The sequence below is a fragment of the Acanthochromis polyacanthus genome, chromosome 24 (assembly GCF_021347895.1).
Source record: "Acanthochromis polyacanthus isolate Apoly-LR-REF ecotype Palm Island chromosome 24, KAUST_Apoly_ChrSc, whole genome shotgun sequence".
Lineage (NCBI taxonomy): Eukaryota > Metazoa > Chordata > Actinopteri > Pomacentridae > Acanthochromis > Acanthochromis polyacanthus.
This window is the reverse complement of record NC_067136.1, coordinates 671918-691093: the sequence shown is the minus strand read 5'-3', so window position 1 is coordinate 691093 and position 19176 is coordinate 671918. Positions and strand designations below refer to the sequence as shown.

General features: G+C 36.9%; 1 protein-coding gene across 1 annotated transcript in view; it reads left to right on the top strand.

Annotated features, from left to right (window-relative positions):
- The first annotated feature begins 6550 nt into the window (after window positions 1-6550).
- LOC127532599 (kinesin-like protein KIF1C) overlaps window positions 6551-19176 on the top strand; it is a 44288-nt gene continuing 31662 nt past the window's right edge. The window contains 1 exon segment of the mRNA XM_051944560.1: window positions 6551-7129. The gene's annotated coding sequence lies outside the window, so the exon portion shown is untranslated.

The following is a 19176-nucleotide window of genomic DNA, read 5'->3' as shown; positions in this document are numbered from 1 at the left end:
AAAAGGTGTGTACCACACTGAACATGGACAACAGAAAGCGAAGGAGAGAATTGTCCCAGGACATCCGGAAAAAAATTATAGACAAACATCTTAAAGGTAAAGGCTATAAGACCATCTCTAAACAGCTTGAAGTTCCTGTGACAACAGTGGCTCATATTATTCAGAAGTTCAAGACCCACGGGACAGTAGCCAACCTCCCTGGACGTGGCCGCAAGAGGAAAATTGATGACAAATTGAAGAGACGGATCGTTGGAATTGTATCCAAAGAGCCCAGAGCAACCTCCAAAGAAATTAAAGGTGAACTCCAAGGCCAAGGTACATCAGTGTCAGATCGCACCATTCGTCGTTGTTTGAGCCAAAGTGGACTTCATGGGAGACGACCAAGGAGGACACCACTGCTGAAAAAAACTCATAAAAAAGCCAGACTGGAATTTGCAAAAATGCATGTTGACAAGCCACAAAGCTTCTGGGAGAATGTCCTTTGGACAGATGAGACCAAACTGGAGCTTTTTGGTAAGGCACATCAACTCTATGTTCATAGACTCAAAAACCAAGCATACGAAGAAAAGAACACTGTCCCTACGGTGAAACATGGAGGAGGCTCAGTAATGTTTTGGGGCTGCTTTGCTGCATCTGGCACAGGGTGTCTTGAAAGTGTGCAAGGTACGATGAAATCTGAAGACTATCAAGGCATTCTGGAGAGAAATGTGCTGCCTTGTGTCAGAAAGCTTGGTCTCAGTCGCAGGTCATGGGTCTTCCAACAGGACAACGATCCAAAACACACAGCCAAAAACACCCAAGAATGGCTGAGAGAAAAGCGTTGGACTATTCTAAAGTGGCCTTCTATGAGCCCAGATCTGAATCCCATTGAACATATGTGGAAGGAGCTGAAACATGCCATTTGGAGAAGACACCCATCAAACCTGAGACAACTGGAGCTGTTTGCTCATGAGGAGTGGGCCAAAATACCTGTTGACAGCTGCAGAACGCTCATTGACAAATACAGAAATCGTTTAATTGCAGTGATTGCCTCAAAAGGTTGTGCAACAAAATATTAAGTTATGGGTACCATCATTTTTGTCCAGCCCTATTTCATTAGTTTGTTTTTTTAAATAATTATGTTAATCAACAATTCAAAAGTGATGGCTGATTTTGATTATTTAATTTTCAATAAATTTTTATTTATTGTTACTTTTGTGAGTTTCAAGTGATTTCAGTGAGAATTGTGGGTTTTTCCTTCTTTAACTGAGGGGTACCAACAATTTTGTCCACGTGTGTATATATATAATACAAAATTGCTCTTATTTCCACAGTTTGAACACTTTCTAACTTCTTAATATTTCACTGATTTTTAACCTTTGATGCCACATTGAATTCATTGTTTTGCTGGAGATGTGGATCCATCCGCCTGTGAAAGTAGTCCCTATAGGAAGCTTGTTTTATCTCCATCCACAACACATTAATCTCAGGTTTACTTTATAAATATATGATGCCGATGTTTAAATCACAAATACATTCTCTGACAAAAGTCTTGTCCACATTGTAGGAACAACAAATAACAGCTTGACTCATAGCTGATTAATTGAAATCAGAAATGTTTATATGAAAGTCAAAGCCCCCTAGATGATGCTTGTTCTACCAAAATAAAGTTTAGCATCATTCATTGAGTTTTATCATTGATTCCATTTATCATTGAGCCACAATAACATCAGAACATTAAGACCACAAAAATAATTGATATCGTCTATGAGTCCCATGTGCTTGGACGACTCCATCCCTACTTCTCCCCAACAACTGAAATAACTCACTGATGAAGTCTCCTGGAACAGCAGGACTCCCAGAGTTCATCAAGATGCTACGGTTTCATCTTCCAAGCTTGCATCTTACTCTTCATGCTTCAAGACGTTCATGTCAGGTAATTGGGCTGACCAATCCTGGACCATCTGGACCTTCTTTGCTCTCAGGAACTTTGATGTGGAGTCTGAAGTATTTACTCTATCTTGTGGTTTGGGATGTAACGGGCAGTAAGAACTTCTTGATGCTTCAGGCTGTTGATGTTTCCATCCACTCTGCAAATCTCTCCTACACCTCCATACTGGATGTCACTGTCAGGGCTCTCCCCTCACCCCCATTCCTACCTGACACCCCCTAATACCCCCATCCTATCTATCTCTCTCCTTTGCTCTCCTCCTAGTTCTCTCTCCCTCTCGTTCCAGCAGGGCACCGAGTGACGCAAAGCCACAGCTGTCTTCATTCTGACAATCAGTCACATCTCCGGAGTCTGGGGAGCTGGAATCCATTCCACTAATTACACCTCTGCAATGAAGACCGGCTGAACCTTCCAAACCCTGCCAGATTGTTGTACTCGACGTATGCAGTCAGTAGCTCTCTAGCCTTCTCGTCTTAAGTAAAAGTGATTCTTCACTAATCCTGTTTTCTCCTCCTTGCCTTGCCAGAACCGACTGCCCGGACCTCCGCCTATTGGACCCTGCTGGAACCCCTTCCTGGACTGAGCTCCCTCAGAGATCCTGCCTGACCCCTTCTCCCCCTCCTCCTGACACCTCCAAACCCACCTGCTACATCCCGGCCCAGTTCTGGATCCGAACCTGCCTAGATCGCCTCTGTACGGCTCATTCCTGCCCTGTGGGTTTTCCCTTCCTCAGTGGTTCCTCGTTCCCCGACTTGCTACCTGCAGCCAGGGATCCCATATCGCCCAGCGCCGCACTCTGTTCCCCCCTCCTCACGGAACCGTGACAGCCGCCGATCCCCGGCTCAAGTTCTGCCCATCCGGACTCACTCCCATTCCCTCCGACTCACTCTCCGGCCAGTCATCCACCATCTCCACCCTCCTCTGCCTTATAATAAATATCTTTCAATTCCATCTCTGCCTCGGTAGCGTGGTTCTCTGTTCGAGTCCTGTCTGTTCTTGTGACAGTCACCCCAAACCAGGACCTCTCCTCCACCAAACTTGGCTGTTTTCTGGGGAATCTTGGGTCCATGTGGGTTCGATCAGGTCTTCTGCAGCATTTGTGTTGATTGGGATGCATGATTCATCAGAAAAAATCGATCTTCTGACACTTTTCCATTGTCAAATGCAACACAATTTTCTTGTTGTCTTCTGTTCAACACTGGTTTCTGAGCACTGATTCGTCCATGGAGTCCACTGCCTGTTCTAGTAGATATGGGGGTTTCTGGTGACCAGTTGATAAGTGGCTGATCCTGGACCATCGAAGCAACAAACAGTCTTCTCTAACGGTTGTCTAATGGGTCTACCTGACCTGGGCTTGTCACGAACGTCACCAGCTTCTTCAGATCGTTTTCTTATCTTCTCCACTTGACATTTGGATGCATTAAAGATGTCCTCTTTCCTCAGCAGCAGACTGGGTCTTCAGGTTCTTGATGGTCTTTGGTTGGATCTTCAGCATGTTGTCAGAGGACAGGATGGACTTCACATGAAGGTCTGATGTTCTGGGGTTCTTTTTATAACACCTGGATATGAGTTAATTACAGTATCTGCCACAGGTGAAGTTCTAATCTGTGATTGGTTGAATCATTTAAAGACAGGACCAGACTTTTGTCCTTGTAAAACCAGATGTTCTGAACTCTACCCAGCTATGAACATCTGGACACCCCGTGATGGTTTCATTTTGCACCAAGGTATTACGGTGAAAGCCCTCGACATTAAATCCATGCTAATGTGCCTGTATAAAAGCTACACTGTTTTCCACCTTCACCAGTCATTGTCCAGATTGAGCTGTCTTCATGTTGACTGATTTCTACAAGTCAAACTTTGCTTTGAATTGAGAGACGACTCTGAGTGTTGATTTGGAGAAGTCAGGATTCCACTGGAGAGTTCTCCTGACACACTGATTGATTTTAAATCCAGTTGTACGCCATTTTAAGTGACATTGTCCTCATGTGACAAGACTTTAGCCAGAGACTGTGTGAGGTTCAGCTGTGAACATGGTGGTCAAATATTACACATAAAATTAAAGTAATGCATGAAGATGAAATATCCCCTACAAACAGTCAGATATTACACACAGAAACACAAGATGGTACAGATTATAATTAAGCAATGGACAGAAAAATGCATATCTTCACTCAAATATAAAGTTCTCATGAAACTGAATTTCTACTCACGTGTTTCCTCTAGGATTTATTTCAGCAGCAGCAACAGGCTCTCCAGGGAGTTGTGGTGGTGTGAACAAATGACACTTGGTAAATGGTAGTATTTATATAGCATTACATTATACGTCACATTCACACACCAATGGCAGAAGCTGCCATGCAAGGCGCTAACCACGACCCACCAGGAGCAATTAGGTTTGGTGTCTTTCTCAGGGACACCTTGACATGAGCACGACGGGCCGAGGATCGAACCGGCAACCTTCCAGTTACAAGACAGCCACTCTACCCACTGAGCTATGCCGACCCCACACTTGACTTCAGATTTTACTTGTACAACCTATTTATTGAACGTGCAGTTAAAAATAGCTTTTTAAAGGCTAAATGTAACTTAAAAAAGAAATATTTGAACAAACTCATCTGAAATTGCAGTCAGCAGTTACATCATGCAGATATTAGCTTAATGCTATCAATAGTTTACTCACGTTAGACACTGAGTTGGCACCGGGCCCAATTACCTGAAGCTACCGATATACTACGTAACGTTAGTTAGACACCAGTATTTAGAGAATGTCTGTTTAGCTTGTAAAATCTGTTATGAGTTATCTTAAGCTAATGGCTTTTCTCCGGTAAGCCGCTGCCTTATTTTCCAAGATGACACTTCTCTGACTGACCTGCTGCCTGGATGCTTGATGTGACGTCACTTTCAAGTAATTAACGTCATAGTAACCCGATGTACCAAAGAGTAGATACTGAGAAAGATACTTATCTGTAGTTTACCTTAGTACTCACCAGTACCCAACACAGTGCAGGACTCTGCTGTGAAGGTGGAGACATGGCGATGGTGTGTTTGAGACAATTAAGAAAAAAAAGGAAAACTGAAGGAGCAGCGACTAGGATTTAGGAATGCCGGCCCACCACTCCTGAATGAATGCAGAGGAAACACTGCATGTGTGTATATATATTGTAGTGGCCGTGGTTGCTGCTGTGACTGTGTTCCGGATAGGGGGGCCGCTATGCATCATGGGGGAAATTCTGTGTTCTTTGGGGTTTGTTTATGGGGTTGTTTGTGTGTTTGGGACGTTCTTTTATTCCTGGTTGCATTTGGTTAGTTCACGTTCTATGTTCTGAGTTCAGTCTGTGTGTTTCGTTGTTTTGATGTGTACCGTGGCTCAGGGGGGTTGTGGGAGGAGTGACTTTGGCCTGCGAGCCGGTAGGTGTGAGTTCTGGAGTGCTTATTGTGGTAGAGACAATAAAGCCTGGTGTGTTAACGTCAAGATCCCTCGTCATTTCCTGCCTTAAGTCGCCTCTCAGTGCTACAATATGTATATGCTGGTTTACATATTACATATAAACATGTGGTGAAGTCAAACAAACTGCAGTTAAAGTTCTATCCAGCAGGAGGAGCTGAAGATTCATCACCTCAGAGTGGGCCACAGTTAACACATAGACGTGTTTATGTGTGTTTATGTTTGTGTGTGTGTTTGTGAGTGTTTCAGTGTGTGTTAGTGTGTTTCTATGTGTGTTTGTGTGTTTCTATGTGTGTTTCAGTGTGTGTTTCTCTGTGTGTTTCAGTGTGTGTTTCTGTGTGTGTTTCAGTGTGTGTTTCTCTGTGTGTTTCAGTGTGTGTTTCTCTGTGTGTTTCAGTGTGTGTTTCTGTGTGTGTTTCTGTGTGTTTCTATGTGTGTTTCAGTGTGTGTTTCTGTGTGTGTTTCTGTGTGTGTTTCTATGTGTGTTTCAGTGTGTGTTTCTATGTGTATTTCAGTGAGTGTGTTTCTGTGTGTGTTTCCATGTGTGTATGTGTGTGTGTTTCAGTGTGTGTTTCAGTGTGTGTTTCTATGTGTGTTTCAGTGTGTGTTTCTGTGTGTGTTACTACAAACTGACAATAGAAATACTACAACCGAACAGTAGAAATACTACAAAGCAGCAGTAGAAATACTACAACCTAGCAGTACAAATAGTACAACCTTATATTCAGATTACTGTAGTTTTGGTGCATTAATGCTCATGTTATTGTAGTTTTGTCGTAAGTACTCAGAATACTGTACTTTTGGTGTATTAATATTCAGTTTTGTAGTTTTCATGTACTGAGTCTTTGAAGATTTTGTGTTTTAATACTCATATTATTGTAGTTTGTTATAGTAATATTCATTTATTGTAGTTGTCATGTTTTTATACTTATATTGTTGTAGTTTTGGTGTATTAATACTTATATTAGTGCAGTTTTGGTGTATTAATACTCATATTATTATAGTTTTGATGCATTAATACTCATATTATTGTAGTTTTGGTTTAGTAATACTGACGTTCAGTTATTTTCGGTCTCAGTTTTCCAAGAGGAGTGATCTCTCTGCCAGATCACAGCAGCAGTGCGCGGTCACCCACAGCAGGAGGGGCGGGGCTCTGCGCTCCGTCACGGGGACGCGCCCGTAGTCACACGCACTCAGCGCCGCGCGGCCAGGCCACCGGCCAGCCCGTCCTCCCCCTCCGGTCTTTCCTGTCCTCCGTTTTCCGTTAAACCTGTCCGCTCCGTGCCGGTGCTCCGGTAGACCCCCCCTCCCCGCCGCCGGCCCTCTCACCGACCGCCTGCCGCCGGTCCAGCCGCCGGATTACCGAGTTTCAGCGACCGGACCTGCCGTGATTCACCGCCCTGCCGGCGGGCCTCAACTTTCCTGCCCCGGTTCACCGTGTTACTCCGTCCGCCGACGGCCGCCGTTACCGGACGGTGACGTCAGCCCGGAGAAAAGTTGTGAGGGAGCCGCCGCCGCCGCCGGTACACCGGGAAAGAGCCGGATAGACCGGAGGATAACTTTAGTTTGACGGGACGCAGCAGCGCCCCCACCCAGCTCCCCCCCACCCCGGTACCGACAGGCCCGCACCGGAACCAGCCGTAGGACCGGCAGCGGGACCCACCGTCCGTTCGTCGTTCCGTTTACCGGGACATGGACGCCCTGTGACCGGAGCAGCGCGTGGCCTCCACGAGACAGTTTCCCCGGTAGAGGTGAGTCATCCTCCGGTAACGACCAGAAACACCTGTAGCCCGGTGGACCGTCTACCGGGACGGTCCGTCTACCGGGAGCTAAACTGCAGCAGCTCAGATTAACGGTTTTCCGGATTTATCCGGTTAGAAGGGAAAAAAAACTTTAGAAAACTTCAATTTAACAGAAAGATACGTCAACACTTCAATAAAACACAGAAAATACTTTAAAACTTCAATAAAACACAGAAAATACTTCAACACTTCAATAAAACACAGAAAATACTTTAAAACTTCAATAAAACACAGAAAATACTTTAAAACTTCAATAAAACACAGAAAATACTTTAAAACTTCGATAAAACACTTCAATACTAACAACCTTCACACTGATCAATAGAAACTCCTAAACCTGGCCTGTAATCCAGAAAAACATGAAAAAACTTCAGTTTAACACATAAATACATTAAAAACTTCAATTTAATCCATTCAAATAGTTTGAAAAACCTTAATTTTTACACTTTTAAAAAGCATTGTATTAAAGAACCACATTGTCAGAAACTGAAATATTAAAACACCAAACATTAAAAACATAAATATTAATGAATACTAATGCACCACAATATCAACAGTCTAAATACCAGAGAAATGTGGACGTAAATGCAGAAAATAGAAATATTTACCCAACAAACTCTGAATATTAATGAACTAATACACAGAATATTAATGAAACAAAACTTAAAAAAAAGATTTAAAACATCAAAACTAAACCTGGACGTTAAAACAGGAAAACTTGTGAAAACGGATTTTTAATTCAGTACATAATTATGGTTATCGTTTACTTCATATCAAATTTTATAAAATAAAATCAGATAAACTTCGCATTTTTATGTTTTTCTGGTTCTAAAGTGAAGAATTTGGAGTTTACATGAATCTAAAAGAATAAAAGAATAAAATGTCAGAAAACTGGTAGAAACACTTCAGTAAAACTTCATGAAATATCTAAAAATATATTTATTAACAATAAAATCTGAGTTTAAAAGTAATCAAATGTAAAAAAAAAAAAAGAATAAATCTCTGATGGTTAAAAAACAACAAACATAATCCTCTAAAGTTTCATAAAAATACAAACAAAATGTAAAAATATACCAAGAAATAAAAATATTTTGATGAGAATAAAATACAGAAACGTCTGAAAATTGTTTGAAATATTGAAATTAAATTTAATAAAATGTCAAAAATAGTCAAATCTCTCAGTGTTAAAAAGAATTAAATTCTAAAAATGTTTTAAAAAATAAAAATCAAAACAGAAAGATGTTCAGGTACAATTTAATAAAATAAACAACGTCAAAAAGTATTTTTAAAAATGTCTGGGGTAAAAATGGAGCAAAATAGAAAAATAGAAACTGGAAATAGAATTTAATTAATAAAAATTAAAAAAAAATTTATAAAAAATGTCAGAAAATGTCAAAAATGGTAAAAAATAAAATAAAAATAAAAATAATTAAGCAAAAACGAATTTAAAATAAAACAATCTCAGAAAACTGAAAAAAAAAATGTTTTTCAAAATAAATTAAAAAAGCAAAACAAAAAGATGTTCAAATTTAATTCAATAAAATCAAAATGTCCAAACTAAAATGGAAATATTTACATGATGTTTGAATATTTTTCAATAAATATTTAGTTTAAAATGATAAAAACTGTAAAATCAGAAATGATTGGAGGCGTTTTCTGTTTATTTAATAATTCTGTTCTCACATGAACGCTTCCCTTGTTTTATTCTCTGTATTTATTATTTCTTATATTTATTTTCTGTGTTTATTTAATAATTCTACTCACATGAACGCTTCCCTTGTTTTATTCTCTGTATTTATTATTTCTTATATTTATTTTCTGTGTTTATTTAATAATTCTACTCTCACATTAACACTTTCCTTGTTTTATTCTCTGTATTTATTATTTCTTATATTTATTTTCTGTGTTTATTTAATAATTCTACTCACATGAACGCTTCCCTTGTTTTATTCTCTGTATTTATTATTTCTTATATTTATTTTCTGTGTTTATTTAATAATTCTACTCTCACATTAACACTTTCCTTGTTTTATTCTCTGTATTTATTATTTCTTATATTTATTTTCTGTGTTTATTTAATAATTCTACTCACATGAACGCTTCCCTTGTTTTATTCTCTGTATTTATTATTTCTTATATTTATTTTCTGTGTTTATTTAATAATTCTACTCACATGAACACTTCTCTTGTTTTATTCTCTGTATTTATTATTTCTTATATTTATTTTCTGTGTTTATTTAATAATTCTACTCACATGAACGCTTCCCTTGTTTTATTCTCTGTATTTATTATTTCTTATATTTATTTTCTGTGTTTATTTAATAATTCTACTCTCACATTAACACTTTCCTTGTTTTATTCTCTGTATTTATTATTTCTTATATTTATTTTCTGTGTGTTTTAAATCTCTTTAATGCAGTAAGTCCGGGTTTTACCTTTAATTTTATTCATCCGATCAGATTAAAGCAGCATAAAATGAAAACTTTACGCCTGAACGGAGAAAAAATCAGATGAAAGCAGAAAAACGGTTAAAAAAGGAAATCAAACATCAGAGAGCAGAGCTGAAGGAAGACAGAGAAGAATCAGATTTATTAGTTATTTTCTACGGAATCTATGACCTGGATCATTCAGAGCAGGTTCACCTGGAGCTGTCAGCTGCTGCTGTTGTTGTTTACTGTTGTTGTTTACTGTTGTGTTGTTGTTGTTGTGTCTTCAGACTGACCAACCAGTCCTCCTCCTGTCGTAGTCAGACTGCTCTGCTCTCTGCAGCTAAAGTTAGCATGAAGCGCTAAAAGAATGCCAGCTATCCGAGTGTGTGTCTGAGTGTGTGTCTCTGTGTGTGTCTGAGTGTGTGTGTGTTAGAGAGTGTGAGTGTGTGTGTCTGTGTGTGTGTTAGAGAGTGTGAGTGTGTATTTTTAGCAGCATGTTGTTGGATTGATGTTATTCAGTAACACTACAGTCATCATGGAGTGTTTGTGTTCATAAAGTGTGTTTGTGTGACTTTTTGTGCTCATTTCACATTTATTGTGGTTCTTTGGCGTCTTTTTGTTGAAATTCTACCATTTGTGTGTGTGTGTTAATTTTGGGACTTTTTGTGGTAACAGTACATTTGTTTGACTTTGTTGTAATTTCGTACATTTTTGTGACTTCTTGTGTTAATTTTGGGACTTTTTGTGGTAACAGTACATTTGTTTGACTTTGTTGTAATTTCGTACATTTTTGTGACTTCTTGTGTTAATTTTGGGACTTTTTGTGGTAACTTGGTACATTTGTGTGATAATTTAATGTCTTTTTGTGCTAATTTAGTGACTTTGTGGTAATTTTTACCCGCTTTTATGACAATTTCACATTTATTGTGGTTCTTTGGCATCTTTTTTGTTGGGATTTTGTCTTTTTGTGGTAACTTTGTGACTTTTTGTAACTTTTTGTGGTAATTTAATGGCTTTTTGTCGTGACGTTGTGTCTTTTTGTGGTAAATGTTGCTTGTTTTTCTCATAATCTCACATTTTTTGTTGCTCTTTGGCATCTTTTTGTTGTGATTCTAGTGTGTGTGTGTGTTTAGTGTGTGTGTTGTGTCCTTGTGAGGACCTCTGTGATTCATTGCGTCTCTGAGGACGTTTCGGCTCCTTTAGACTTCAGTCAGACACTAATCGTCCTCATAAAGCCGGCAGATGAAGGTGTGTGTTCTCCAGGTGAGGAACGTTGAGTCACGTGTCGTCTGCAGGTGAACCTTGAACCAAACACACACTGGTTATCTGACAAACAGAAAGTAGACGAACCAACAGAGCAGCTGATGACCACGACAGGACAGGATTTACTGGATTATTATCTGATGATTTACTGGATTATTATCTGATGATTTACTGGATTATTATCCGATGATTTACTGGATTATTATCTGATGATTTACTGGATTATTATCTGATGATTTACTGGATTATTATCCGATGATTTACTGGATTATTATCCGATGATTTACTGGATTATTATCTGATGATTTACTGGATTATTATCTGATGATTTACTGGATTATTATCCGATGATTTACTGGATTATTATCCGATGATTTACTGGATTATTATCCGATGATTTACTGGATTATTATCCGATGATTTACTGGATTATTATCTGATGATTTACTGGATTATTATCTGACATTTAGTCTGAAAATAATCAGAAAAAACTCCATAATTATCTGAAGTTTCACTGTAGAAATTAAATCAGTTATATCTTTGAATTAATCTTTTTTATGAACATTTTATTGAACATTTAATGCATGTTTTCTGGAATTTAACTTCAAAGTTTCTACATCTTTTCTGACATTTTTCTTTTGTGTATTAATGAGATTTTTAAAATTTTAACTATGTGTTTTGATTTTTTGGGGGGACTTCTCATAATTTTTTCCCCTTTAAATTTTCTGAATGATATTTTAGATTTTTCTGTTTATTTTTTTATAAATTCTTTTTAAAAGTTTATGCAAATATTCAGACGTTTTTCATTTATTTTGCTCCTTTTTTCCCCTTCAGATTTTATTAATATGTATTTTTAACATTTTGATATTTATTTAATTTTTTTTTTTTTAATAAAAACATTTTTAGACAATTTTCTGACATTTTATAAAAATTTTTAACTCAGAGATTTTTTGCACATTTTATTAAATTTTATTTAAATGTTTCCAACAATATTCTGACAGTTTTTATCTATTTTTTATTTATTTTTTCCTTTTATTTTTACACATATGTATATTTTCTGACAGTTAATGTTTTATAAAATTCTATTTAAACATTTTATTTTATTTATTTAACCATTATTTGACTTTTTTTTTCATTTTTTCATCCTCAGATTTTTTAAATAATATTTTATATTTCACATTTTGTCTAAATGTTTTTTGATGAGTTATATTTACAAATTCATGCAATTATTTTGACATTTTTCTTATATTTTGCTCTTTTCCTCTCAGGAATTTTATAATTGATTTAATTTTGGACATTTTAATAATATTTTATTAAATTTGATTTAGATGTTTTTATTTTTAAATTATTTTTAGACAATTTTCTGACATTTTCTTCTTTTTTTTACCCTCAGAGATGTGGTATTTTTTTGACATTTTGTTACATTTTATAATTTTCAGACATTTTTCTTATATTTTTTGTTTTTCTCCCCTCAAAATATTCTTACATGTGTGTATGTTCTCTGACATTTGTTTTATGTTTCATGAAATTCTGATTTAGTTTGAGGTTTAACTGGAAATGAACCAAACCAGAGGAAGCGTCTTTCGTCTGCTGCTGGTCTGATCCTGATCTTCTGCTCGTCACGTCGTTTATCAGCGTTAAAATCACAGATTAAACACGAGGAGGAACCGTGAACCACCGATTCTCTGCTCCTGGAGCGCCACAAGAATCTGTTTTATTAGAGAGATAAATGTCAGAAAAACGTTTAGAGTTTAAAGCCCTGAAATCGACGCAAACTTTTAAATTTAACGTCATCAGAATCTGAACCAAATGTCAAAAAACTCTCAGGAAAAAAAAACATTTAACAAACAGGAAAGTTTCTTCAAATTAGCGGAAGCTTAAAAAAACACAAAAATCAGAAAATGTCTTAAAAGTAAACATCATAAAATATATTTACAGAGAATAAAGTGTCTGAAAAGTTCATTTAGATTCTAAGAGACGTAAACGTTCAAATATTTCCAGACTTAACGGATTCATTTGGTACAATATTTATATTTAAAATTAAAAAGACAGTCTTCTCCCAATTCCACCCAAATGTTTGATAATAATCTAATAAATGAACTCCTCTGTAGATTTAAAGTTAAAACAGACTCTTACTTCTGTATTTCCCACAGCACCTGAAGGCATCTCTGGACCTGTTCTTTGTGTGTGTGGTCGTTTTGCGTCTCTTTATGGTCGTTTTACGTCTCTTTATGGTCGTTTTGCGTCTCTTTGTGGTCGTTTTGCGTCTCTTTGTGGTCGTTTTGCGTCTCTTTATGGTCGTTTTGCGTCTCTTTATGGTCGTTTTACGTCTCTTTATGGTCGTTTTGCGTCTCTTTATGGTCGTTTTGCGTCTCTTTATGGTCGTTTTACGTCTCTTTATGGTCGTTTTACGTCTCTTTATGGTCGTTTTGCGTCTCTTTCTGGTCGTTTTGCGTCTCTTTGTGGTCGTTTTGCGTCTCTTTATGGTCGTTTTGCGTCTCTTTATGGTCGTTTTGCGTCCCTTTGTGGAGGTTTTATGTCACCTTTACGGCATTTTTTATGTAGTTTTGGTGTTTTTGTGTCTCTGTGTTGATAACTGGTCTCTTTGTGGTTGTTTTGTGTTTAGTGTTGTTCGTTGTGCATCTCTTTTTGGTGTTTTTTGTGCCATCTTGGTGGTTTTGTGTCTCCTTTGGTACATTTTATGTTTGGTGTTGGTCAGTTTCCATCTCATTCTCACCAGCTGCTCTCTTTGGGGTTATTTTGGTCCCATATTCTGTCACATATTTGTTGTTTTGTGTCTCTTTCTAGCTGTTTTTGGTCCATTTTGATGGTTTTATGTCACATTTGGGACATTTTATGTCTGGTTCTATAGGTTTTGTGTCTCTGTGTTGATATTTTGTCTCTTTGTGGTTATTTTTTTGTCCCATTCTGTCCATTTTTTGACACATATTGATAGTTTCACATCTGTTTATGGCTGTTTTTGGTCCATTTTGATGGTTTTATGTCACATTTGGCACATTTTCCGTCTGATTTCTGTGATTTTTTTGCATCTCTTTCTTGACAGTTTTTCTCTTTATGGTTATTTTTTGCAGAATGTTTGTCAGTTTGTGTCTCTTTGTGGTCGGCTTTTGTCAAATTCTCACCTTTTTGTGACAGACGTTCATTTTGTATGTATTTTTGTGTGTCTTTATTTTCCTGTATTGTTCCATTTTGGTGTTTTTGTGTCACATTTGGGACATTTTCTGTCTGGTTTTGATCAGTTTCCATCTCATTCTCACCAACTAGTCTCTTTGTGGTTATTTTTTATTCCATTTTGGCCTTTTTGTGTCTCATATTTTCCATTTTCTGTGTATTTGTGGTGTTTTTACGTCCCTTTATTGTCATTTTATGTCCTATTTTGGTGGTTTTATGTCACATTTGGGACATTTTCTGTCTGGTTTTGCTGGTTTTTGTGTCTCTTTGTGGTTGGTTTTTGTCCAAGCAGTGAAACGAGACGTCCGTCCGTCCGTCTGTCCGTCTGTCTGTCTGCAGCGCTGATGTTTCCTGCAGCACCTGAAGGCAGCACGAGGCTCTTTGTCATGTGATCAAACGGTTAAAATGTTCTTCAGAGGCTGTCGGCTATCTTTAGGAAGAGGGAGGTGCTGTGTGTTCTTTAGTCTCTTTAGTGTGTGTGTGTTTTAGTGTGTGTGTGTGTGTTTTAGTGTGTGTGTTTTAGTGTGTGTGGTGTGCAGACCATTCATTGTCACATTCCTCCTCTGATCCCTCCACATGCAGCCGTCAGTCTGAGTCATCTCCTCTGATCTGATCAGGTTCTGATCAATAATCAATAGTCCTGTCCCTGCTCCGCTAACACAGCGTTATAATCATGATCTAGGACATAAAACTCTGTTCAGTAACGATAAAGAAAGAGACGGTTCCTGACCTTTCCTGCTGTGGTTGTTGTCCACTCTGGGCTGCTGGGAGAAGATGTTCTTCACCATTTTATTCTAGTTTCACTTCCATGGAGACGCTTTCCTTTTCTTCCAGCATCAGAAGTCTGACTTATGCTGGGAGCCGTAATGGACAGAAAGTTAGAGAATGTAGAACAATCCAAGGTGGAGAACAACCAGAGAATGGAAACAAAGCGTCTGATAGCGCTGTGACGACGTATTCATCCGCTCATCAACTAGTTCCAGTAACCAGTTCAGACATAACAATGGAGCGCTGTAAGTCGAGGACCTGCTGTGTTTATGTACGGATGTGAGTTCTGACTTACGGCGTAGATTGACAACATCAACACTCCTTACTTTTTACTCTGTTTTCACTTATTTATGCTCATTCACTGCTCCAGTATTTATCTGTGACTTATTTATTTTATCTCAGGTCTTTTTTAACTGTTTTTATCACTGATCTGAATCTGAATAAAATCTGCCGACAGATTCAGTTGATTTAAAATAAAAACACAAATAGTAACTAATGTGATGTGAAGCTTCCTCAGACGTCCTGGTGGTTAAACGGCTGCTTTAGATGTAAAATAAGAAATACTGGATAAAAACGAGCTGTGGTTATGAAGGATTATTACACAAAGCATTTTCTGTCTGGTTTGGGTGATTTTGTGTCTCTGTGTTGACCGTTTGTCTCTTTGTGGTTGTTTTCTGTCCTGTTTTTGTCAGTTAATGTCTTATATTTTTCGTTTGGTCTGTATTTGTGGTCATTCTGTGTCTCTTTGCGGTCGTTTTATGTTACGTTTTGCTGATTTTGTGTCACATTTGGGACATTTTTTGTCTGGTTTTGGTCAGTTTCTGTATTTATTGCCAGATGTGGTTATTTTTTCTGGTCAGTTTGTGACACCTGGTGTTTATTTTGTGTCTTTTACTTGCCAGTTTGTCTCTTCATTGTTATTATTTGCCGAATATTTGTCGTTTGTTTTTAATGTTTGTTTAGTTTTTGTCCCATTTTACCCATTTTATGTCTTATATTTTTAATTCTCTGTGTATTTGTGGTCATTTTCATCTCTTCTTGGCTGTTTTTTGTTCCATTCTGGTGGTTTTGTGTCACATTTGGGACATTTTCTGCCTGGTTTTGGTGGTTTTGTGTCTCTTTTTTGCCACTTTGTCTCTTTATGGTTGTTTCTGGCAGAATGTTTGTCATTGTGTCTCATATTAATAGTTTTCTGTCTCTTTGTGGTGAGTTTTTGTCCCATTTTGGTGGTTTTGCATCACATTTGGGACCTTTCCTGTCTGGTTTTGATGCTCTTATGTCTCCGTGTTGCTGTTTTGTCTTCTTGTGGTTATTTTTTTCACATTCTGACCATTTTGTGACACTTATTGTCAATTTTGCTTCACTTTTTGGTCATATTTTGCTGTATTTTGGTGGTTTTGTGCCACATTTGGGACAGTTTGTTTAGTTGTGTGTCTCTTCCTTGATAATTTGTGTCTTTCTGGTTATTTTTTGCCTAGTTTGTGTCATTTTGTGTCTCACATTGATCGTTTTCTGTCTCTGTGGTCGTTCAGAATCCATTTCTGACTGTTTTTGTCACATTTTGCTGGTTTTCTGTCCCATCTTGGTAGCTTTGTGTCTCTTTGTGACACTTCTTTCTGTTTTTTTAACATTTTTCTGTCCATATTTAACGTTTTCTTTGCCAGTTTGACGTCTCTGTTAGTGTGGAGTCAACTAAGCGTCCAGTAAACGTTGAATAAACTCTGTCAGAGCGCTGTTTCTGCTGGTTTATCGGCTTATTTCCACGTTAGCAGAACGTCTGACTGCAGCTCAGCACACCGTCCATTTCCATCCTCCTCCCAGCCCGCTGTTGTGTAATTTGTGCCTGGCCGAGGCGTCTGATTGGCTGGCAGAGCCTCCAGCTGGTTTCAGAAAAAAGAGAAAAGCGACGGCAGGAATCTGCTGCTTTGAAGCTGAAAAATGTGTTTAAACAGCTGGTTAGTTTGACTAGCAGCAGCTGAGCTAACCGGTTCAGCTACAGGCAGACAGAGAGTTTTACTGTGTGTGTTACAGTGTGTGTGTTATAGTGTGTGTGTGTGTGTGTGGATGCCTGTGCAGTGAAGTCAGCGCTCTGCTGCTCACCTCATGCTTCAGACAATAAGATCAGAGTACAGTCTCTATCTGATCCACCATCAGTCTGTTGACAGAACAAACAGTAGAAACACAATGATCCTCCAGCTTTCATCAGCTCCACCGACGGAGGCTGAAGGCCGAGGGAGAGACGCTGAAGTTACACACAATGAAGAAAAAAGTGGAAAAAGTCAGATTAAAGTCGCAAAAATGACACAAAAAGTGGAAAAAGTGAGATTAAAAGACACCAAAATGAAAACTGTTCTTAAAATGACTGATAAGTTTATCATTAAATGCCTGAAAATTTTAAATGTCCAAGATGGAAAGAAATGCCTTGAAATATATAAATATGTAAAAAAAAAAAGACATATATATGTGTCACAGTAGAGACGTCAATCGCAGTCTCTACTAGGAGAATTGCCATCTCTACTGTGACACACACACACACACACACACACACACACACACACATGTACATGTATGTGTGTGCATATATGTCAAGTTAAAAAGAATATTATTATTATTAGTTTTGTTGTTATTATTGTTGTTTTAGTACTATTTATGTTTAAGGGAAAAATACAAAAACATTATTTTATAAATGTTAAAGGAAAATAAAATTACGGTATTTAAATACAAAAACATTGTAAAAAATGCGCAAAAAGGGCAAAATATTTTTTTAAAAATGGATTTAAAAAAATCAGGACAAATATTTTGCAGAAATGTCTGGGAAGAACATTTTTTAACTGCTCAGAAAAATAAATGTTCAGGGAAGAAAAAGAATGTTTTTAAAATTACAAGACAAAAATATACACTCAAAAGTATGATGGGAATAAATATTAAAAAATATTAATAAATGTCTGTGGGAATAAAAAAAATCAGATAAATATTTATTTAAAAAAATTAAGAAGGAAAACATTTTTAAAAAATAAATGAAATGAAATATATGAACAAAATGTCATTATTATATAAAAATATTTTAAAACAGCACATGTAGAAATGTTTGAAAATAACATGTTTAAAATGTTTAGGATAAATAGCACATCTGATTAATATTATTAAAAATAGTAGTAATAATAAATAAATTATAATAAATATCAATAAAATGTCCAAATGAAAAATATTTTAACGATGATGTTAAAATTAATAATATGTCTGACAGAAATCTGTAATGAAATGCTCTCAAAAATCAGAAAAAAATGACTGTTAATAATAAGAAATGTGTTGAAATGTTCCAGAAACGTTTCCTGAAAACTTGTTTAGTTCAGTGGCTTTGTTAAAAGGTGACAGATTTAATTGTGTTTCCACTCAGACGAGCTCCTGAAGCCGTCAGATGATTTGTTTTGGTGATTGTTCAGCTGAATAAAGGAATAAAGATCGCTGAGCAGCAAACTGTTTGTGACGAGCAGAAATGAGATTAAATCAGGAATGAGGTCAGGAGGAACTCATTCAGAGAAATAACTCAGACTGAAACACGCCAGACGTTTCAGATAAACTGAGCCAGTTAAAACCTGCTGCTAACTTTAATAAAATCAACTAAAATACAGCATTTATCTGAACATAAACTTACTGTCCGGGTGTTTCATCAGAAGCACTTTAAATTACATTTAATTCAGAAACACAGCAAAACTAAAAAAAATGTTCCAAAAATAAAATTAAAGGATGCAAAAATTACACAAAAAGAAACAAGAGTGAGATCAGAAGAGGCAACAGTGACACAAAAAGTGGCACAAATTACGCAAAAGTGACACTAACAGAAGCGGAAATTAGATTAAAACTGGCAAAAACGACAGGAAAAGAAGCAAAAAATTTGATTAAAGTGGTAAAAATGATGCACAAAGTAGCAACAATTAGATTAAAAGATACAAGAATGACACAAAAATCGGCAAAAATAACACAAAAAGACGCAAAAAGGACACAAAAAGACAAGAATTACACAAAAAGAAGCAAAAATGATGCAAAAATTAGCAACAATTAGATTAAAAGATACAAAAAGGACACCAAAAATGGCAAAAGTGAGATTAAGACACTAAAAGACGTAACAATTACAGAAAAAGAAGCAAAAATTAAACAAAAGAAGCAAAAATGACAGAAAAAGAAACAAAAATGGCAGAAAAAGAAACAAAAATGACACAAAAAGAAGCAAAAATTGAACATAAAGAAGCAATAGTGATGCAAAAATGACAAAACATGTAAAATATTAAGTAAATCTTTGTTTCTCTGCTCTGCTGTGAATGTAAACATTTAAATATGAGCTGT